General features: G+C 39.1%; 1 protein-coding gene across 3 annotated transcripts in view; it reads left to right on the top strand.

Moving 5' to 3' along the window:
* The first annotated feature begins 333 nt into the window (after positions 1-333).
* LOC122736585 (aminopeptidase O (putative)) overlaps positions 334-6,000 on the top strand; it is a 495,791-nt gene continuing 490,124 nt past the window's right edge. For 2 of the 3 annotated variants that reach the window (XM_043978914.1, XM_043978915.1), the window contains exon 1: positions 334-409. The gene's annotated coding sequence lies outside the window, so the exon portion shown is untranslated. The remainder of the gene's footprint in view (positions 410-6,000) is intronic. The other variant, XM_043978916.1, reaches the window with a different exon arrangement.

Genomic DNA, 6,000 nt, shown 5'->3' with positions numbered 1-6,000 from the left:
TCCGCGCCCAGGGACGGAGCAACACCCATTCTTCTTGAGATGTTCCAGGGTGTCTCCCTGAGTTGTTGTAAGGACCAAATAAGACAAAATCTGTAAAGCACTTTACGAATCTTAAATGTTATTTATTTATCTTTGTTATTTCTCTTCTTGGTCTTTTGCCCACTTGAAAACCCCATTGACAAGGATTTGAATGAAATCCCCTAAGTAAGCCCAGGAATAAGAACTGGAAGGAGAATGAGGCATCAACTCTAAATGAATGAACCAGGGGGCGGGGGGAAAAGAGAAACGTCTGGAGCAGTGGGCGTGGCCTCAACACGAGGCTGGGCGCGCGCTCGGATGACGTCAGAGCGACGGAGCCCGTGGGAACCGCGTGAGGAGACTGCGGCCCCCGGCCCCGTCCAGGGCGCAGGTAAACAGCCGCCGTCTCCTCGCTGTTGAACCCTAGCCGTCTCCGGCCTCTGCTGTGCCCCTCTCCGCGCCCGGGGCGGGACTGGAGATGTGTGGAAGGAAACACAGCAGCCCCCTTCTCCCGAGGCTGGATGCGGATCCTCCCCCAGCCTTTTCCTCCTTGGGGTGTCGGGGCCGTCTCTCCGGGCTTCCTCTGCCCCAAGAGGCGCAGGTGCCCTTGCCTAGGCAGGATTTCGTAACGTGATTTGAAAGGATTACGGTCATCTGTTAGGATAAATGACCGGAAGAAAGGCAGTGGAGGGGGTGGTACTTCGGAAAGCACCCTCTCAGGCTTCCGCAGGCGGGAGTTTAAATGCTGCCTTTCGTGCCTTGGCATCTTGGAAGCAAGTTGCATGGCCTTCCTGGGCCTGTTTCTTCCTCTCTAAAATAAGGGGGATGGACTAGATAGACTCCTACTAGATTAGATCCATTCCATTTCTAGATTCATTGTCCCATGACCTCTTCGGTTAAATCCTGCTTTTATATCAAGTTAAATGTGGACATGCTCAATGATTAAGCACTCCGGTAGCAGCAACCACTTCCCACCCGTTTGCTCCCCTCCCGTCTGCTCCCCTCCCGTCTGCTCCCCTCTTCTCGCTTGCAACCACCTCACTTTACCTCCCCTACAACCACACAGCTTACATCCTGCCTTCCTGCCCTACATCCTTTCTCCCACCTCCATCCGTTCGTCTTTCCTTCCTGACATCCCCTCACTCCCCTTTTCGTTTGCCCCACGTCCACACATTCCCTTCTCCCAACATCAGCCCATCCAGCTAGCTTTCCAAGCCTCCCGCCTACACCTGAGATATCAATGCCTTTAACAATTTGGTGCCTTTTTTGCTACTGTCTCTGGGCATGTACGTTGTCTCTGGATGTGCCTTATTGAAGACCCTGGGTTTGGTGGTGTTCCTGGAAGGATTTCAGTCTGGCAGGCTTCTTCTGCTGGTTTCTATACTTTGGAAATCTCAGCTTTAATTCTTAGTAGCATAATGTTATGGTTGAAAAATACCAGTTTCTGTTGTGTGAGTACATGGGACACTTGGAACCAAGATCAAATGCACAGGTGCTTCAAGCAGCAATTGTAATTTTTAATTAAAATGCCCCCTTTATTGGATTTTTGTGTCTGTGGCAGGTGTAGCAATTAATTCTCTTCTCTGGCTTTATCCTTCCTGTCAGTGGTCCCTGCCTCTTCTCCCCACCCCACCCCACCCCCATTCCCCCAGACATAGTAAAACCCAACCCAGACAAAGTAGATTCATAGATTTAGAGATAGAAGATACCTTAGAGGCCATGGAGACCAACATCCTCATTTAACAGATGAAGAGACTGAGACTCAGAGTGGTTAAATGACTCATCCAGGAAGATAACAAGTGTCAAGAGGCAGGATTTGAACCAAGGTACTCTCACTCAGGTCCTTCATTTAATCCACTGTGCCACCTAACTGCTTCTTAAGAGGAGACATTTCTCTTGATATAAATTTATAAATATGTTTATAAGTATATTCATAAATATAAATTATGTTCTAGTGTTAGAGTGGGAAAAGCTTTGGTTCTGGAGACTGAGGACTTGGGTTCAGTTGCTGCCTCTGATACCTTGGGCAAGTCAGCCTCTCTGGGTTTCAGTTTATTCATCCATAAAATTGGGTATTTGGGCTAGATGACCTCTGAAGTCCTTTCCAGCTCTAAAACTATAATTTTATGATAACATGGACCAAATGGCCTCCACTAAAGTTCTGATTGGATACCTCACATGCTAGTAACTGAGTTCTTTTAAACCATGTCAGTGGAGCACAACCTCTGGCAGGTTCTACCACACAGGAAAGGCTTACAATGTGGTGAATATTAGACACTTATCTAAAGACTAGTCTAGCTAAGTTGATAAGGGCTTATCTCCACTGTAGTCATAAGGGGATGAATATTTATTCCATATCAACTCTGAGACTACTGTTTTCATAGAAGGGTTGAGTTCTGCCATAGGTGGAAGGAATACTTATGTTGATGAAATTACAGGTCGTTGACATGGGGTCCATAAGAAATTAATAAATAATCTGGAAACAATATTTAGGTAGGATTTTGGAAAGGATATATCAGCATGATATATTACTGGAAAAAGAGGTGGGCTGATCATGTAGTGAAAAGGGATAATTGGTGTATATCCTGCATATTCTACCTGTGTTCATCTAATGTCAGGAAATCTAGAGGAAAGCCCCCATACATTAAGTGGATTCCATTCGGAGGTTTTAGGGGAGAATGGCACCCACATAAGATCTATGATCCATCAAAAGATGAGTATCTCTCATAGTTCTTAGAGTACTGGACATTTATATCTAATATTAATATTGAACTTAGTATAATTTTAGGAAATCTTTAAAAACACAAGGGGAGGATTTATACATTATTAATATTTAGTTCTGCCAATAGTTCAGGGAAAAGATAGAATAAAAATAGAAAAAAAGACCCAATATTTTTGTTATAATTACCACTTAATCACACATCAAAAACTGAAATGGTATTTTAAAAGGAATTTTTATTTTAATTATTAATACATCTTATATAACTTAATTTTTGCTTACCATGATTTGCCAGCTAATGATTATTACTTGTTTACATTGATAACAAACAATTGGAAAGCTCAAAAAATTAAGTTTTTTTTCTCCTAGATTTTTATGAGAGGAACAGACCTAACAAGTATATTTGCATTTCAGCTATCTTTAACCTTTTGAGAATCAGTCACTGGTTAACTGAATATTTTTCATAGCTTGGCATTTGGCTTTTAGATATGAAAACTCTTAAAAAATATTTTAAAAACCATTTTGGAGAGAAAGTTTTCAAAAATGGATTATATACTTTTGTGTTTCTTCAGTACACTGACCTAATTTGATCATTTCTTGATGACTAGGAGTCATTATTATGACCATCAGTTTTTATACTGTCTACCCTGCCTATTTACTTACATGAAGGATTCTTGCCTTATACCAAATAACCTTAGTGCTTAGATTGTTGTACTTTTTCTGTATCTCTACCTCTAGCAACTGCTCTCCAGCTTTCCTAGTTATTACTCTTAATCTGTTAGGATTGTGGAAACCGAGTATCATGGTTAAAGTTATAAAATTGTATCTAAGTGTAGAATAGGTAGAACTACGTAAATGCGGGAGAAATGATTGGAGGCCATGTGGTATATTAGAATCACCACCAGAATTGAAGTCGGAGAATTAGAGTTTGATTCCTAGATTTGTTACTCGCTAACTGTGTAATTTAGGGGCCTTTTATTTCTCTTTGAGCCCATTTTCATTTGCAAAGTGAGGGATTTGGATTAGTCCAAATTTCCTTCTATAGTTGTAGGCTCTATAAAGTATATGAGATTTAGTTTGTAGACTTTGTGAAGTGTTTTGATTGCTCAGAGGCATTATTTCTTTTCTCTTTGTTTGGAAACAAGTTAGGACCGATCTGGTATGTATTTCACAGATTCTGCATAGATTCGGTTCTATCTCTTATAGCTTCTTTACCAACAGTACTATGCAATGATGTCATCTGAAGCAGCTCAAGGTTATTTGAAGTGTTTTCTGAATCATCAAAGATTAAAGTATGTTCATTGGAATTTTGGCGTTAAATGTTTCACCGTATTCTCACTTTTTGAAGAATTTCCAATTTGTTTATGGTAGTATATATCAGATATGCTAATCTTTAGTTTGCTAGTATATTTAATTTGATAGACCATCTTATTCCTTAGCCATTTTGGATAAAATATTTTATTATAGCAAAACTCACTTTAAGGGATTCCATTTTCATTGTTTGTATGTTTCTTACTTTCAAATAAGAAACCCTTTTTAATTAATGTCAAAAATGTTGGCAAATTCCCATAGAATAGCAGTTTTATTAGTATCTGTTAATTGAGAAAATAACCAAAAAAGTGTTATAATTTCAGTAACAACTTTGAATTTGTTATTAATATCGTGGCTGTATAATTTAAAGTTTTTGTGAGATATATTAATCTATAGGACTGCAAGACACTTTGAAGTACTGGCCTTTCAGAAGTCAATGATTAGAAACTACTGAAATAGGGGCAGCTAGGTGGCACAGTGGATAGAGCACCGGCCCTGGATTCAGGAGTACCTGAGTTCAAATCCGGCCTCAGACACTTGACACTTACTAGCTGTGTGACCCTGGGCAAGTCACTTAACCCCAATTGCCTCACCAAAAAAAAAAAAAGAAACTACTGAAATAAATTTTACTGTGGGAGGTATGTGGAACAAACTTCAAAAATATACATTAGTATATACAAAAATAATTATTTTTGTGGGCACTTGGGTATTTTATTGAAATAAATCTAAGTAAGGTCTAGAGAGTAACTAATGGTCTATAAATATATAATTATATGATTGTACATATTTATGTATAGTACATAACATGTAGTATCATCTTTAACTATCTTTTTATCAACTATAGTTGGTAAGGAAACCTTTTATATGTACTAGTATCATTTTTAAAAAGCAACTGTGTGGGGCAGCTAGGTGGTGCAGTGGATAGAGCACCGGCCCTGGTGTCAGGAGGACCTGAGTTCAAATCCGGCCTCAGACACTTAACACTTACTAGCTGTGTGACCCTGGGCAAGTCACTTAACCCCAATTGATTCACCCCGCCCCCCCCCCCCCAAAAAAAAAGCAACTATGCATCATCACACATAGCGTGACCATGGCCATACATAGTTAAGGACCAGTGAATCAGATATCAACATACATAGTTATTGCACTCTAGGAGCCTACAAAAAATTGTATGTATCAACAAGTTGAAATTGCCTTTCCTGTCAAATTTAAAGGCTTATGCATATTTTAAGTTTTATTTCTGTCTTTTTATAAGGCAAAGTTGTATTATAATTATGGAATCCCAGAAAATGAAAGCTAGAAAGGACCTTAGTGATCATCTAGTCCAAACCCCTCATTTAAAAGATGGGGAAATTAAGGCCTAAGTTCACATTGCAAGTAGGTAGCAAACTGGTGCTTGAACCCAGGTATCCCTATTCACAGTTGAATGTTTTATGTGACACCAGATTGTTTCCTAAAATGATTTCACTGTTACTGATTTCTTCCTTTACCTTCATAACTGGAGATTTCATTGTCTGAAGATGTAAAATGAAATATATATTTCCCTGGCATTTGAATCTAATAGTATTAAGGTATTTGTTAAAAAATTATTTGGTATATATATATATATATATCCTGCCTACTTCCTAAATGCATGTTAGGCAGCTTGTCTTTAAATTAATTTGATATCTAATTTGATATGAAAGTTGTCTTTAAATTAATAATTTGCATAACTCCTTTGAAGGCCCCTGCCTTACTTGTCTGCATCTTTAATTCTCTGCATATTAGCAAGGTACTAACATAGTGCCTTGCTTTATAATAAAGTATTTAATCAGTACTTATTGATTTGATTTGCTCATGAAATTCTGTTTTGTTTTTGGGATTTTTTTGGTTGTTTGTTTTGGTTTTTTGCCGGGCACTGAGGGTGAAGTGACTTGCCCAGGGTCACACAGCTAGCAAGTGTCAAGTGTCTG

Source organism: Dromiciops gliroides, chromosome 1, assembly GCF_019393635.1.
Source record: "Dromiciops gliroides isolate mDroGli1 chromosome 1, mDroGli1.pri, whole genome shotgun sequence".
NCBI classification, from domain to species: domain Eukaryota; kingdom Metazoa; phylum Chordata; class Mammalia; order Microbiotheria; family Microbiotheriidae; genus Dromiciops; species Dromiciops gliroides.
The sequence above is the reverse complement of the archived record's forward strand: the minus strand, read 5'-3'. Positions and strand labels throughout refer to the sequence as shown.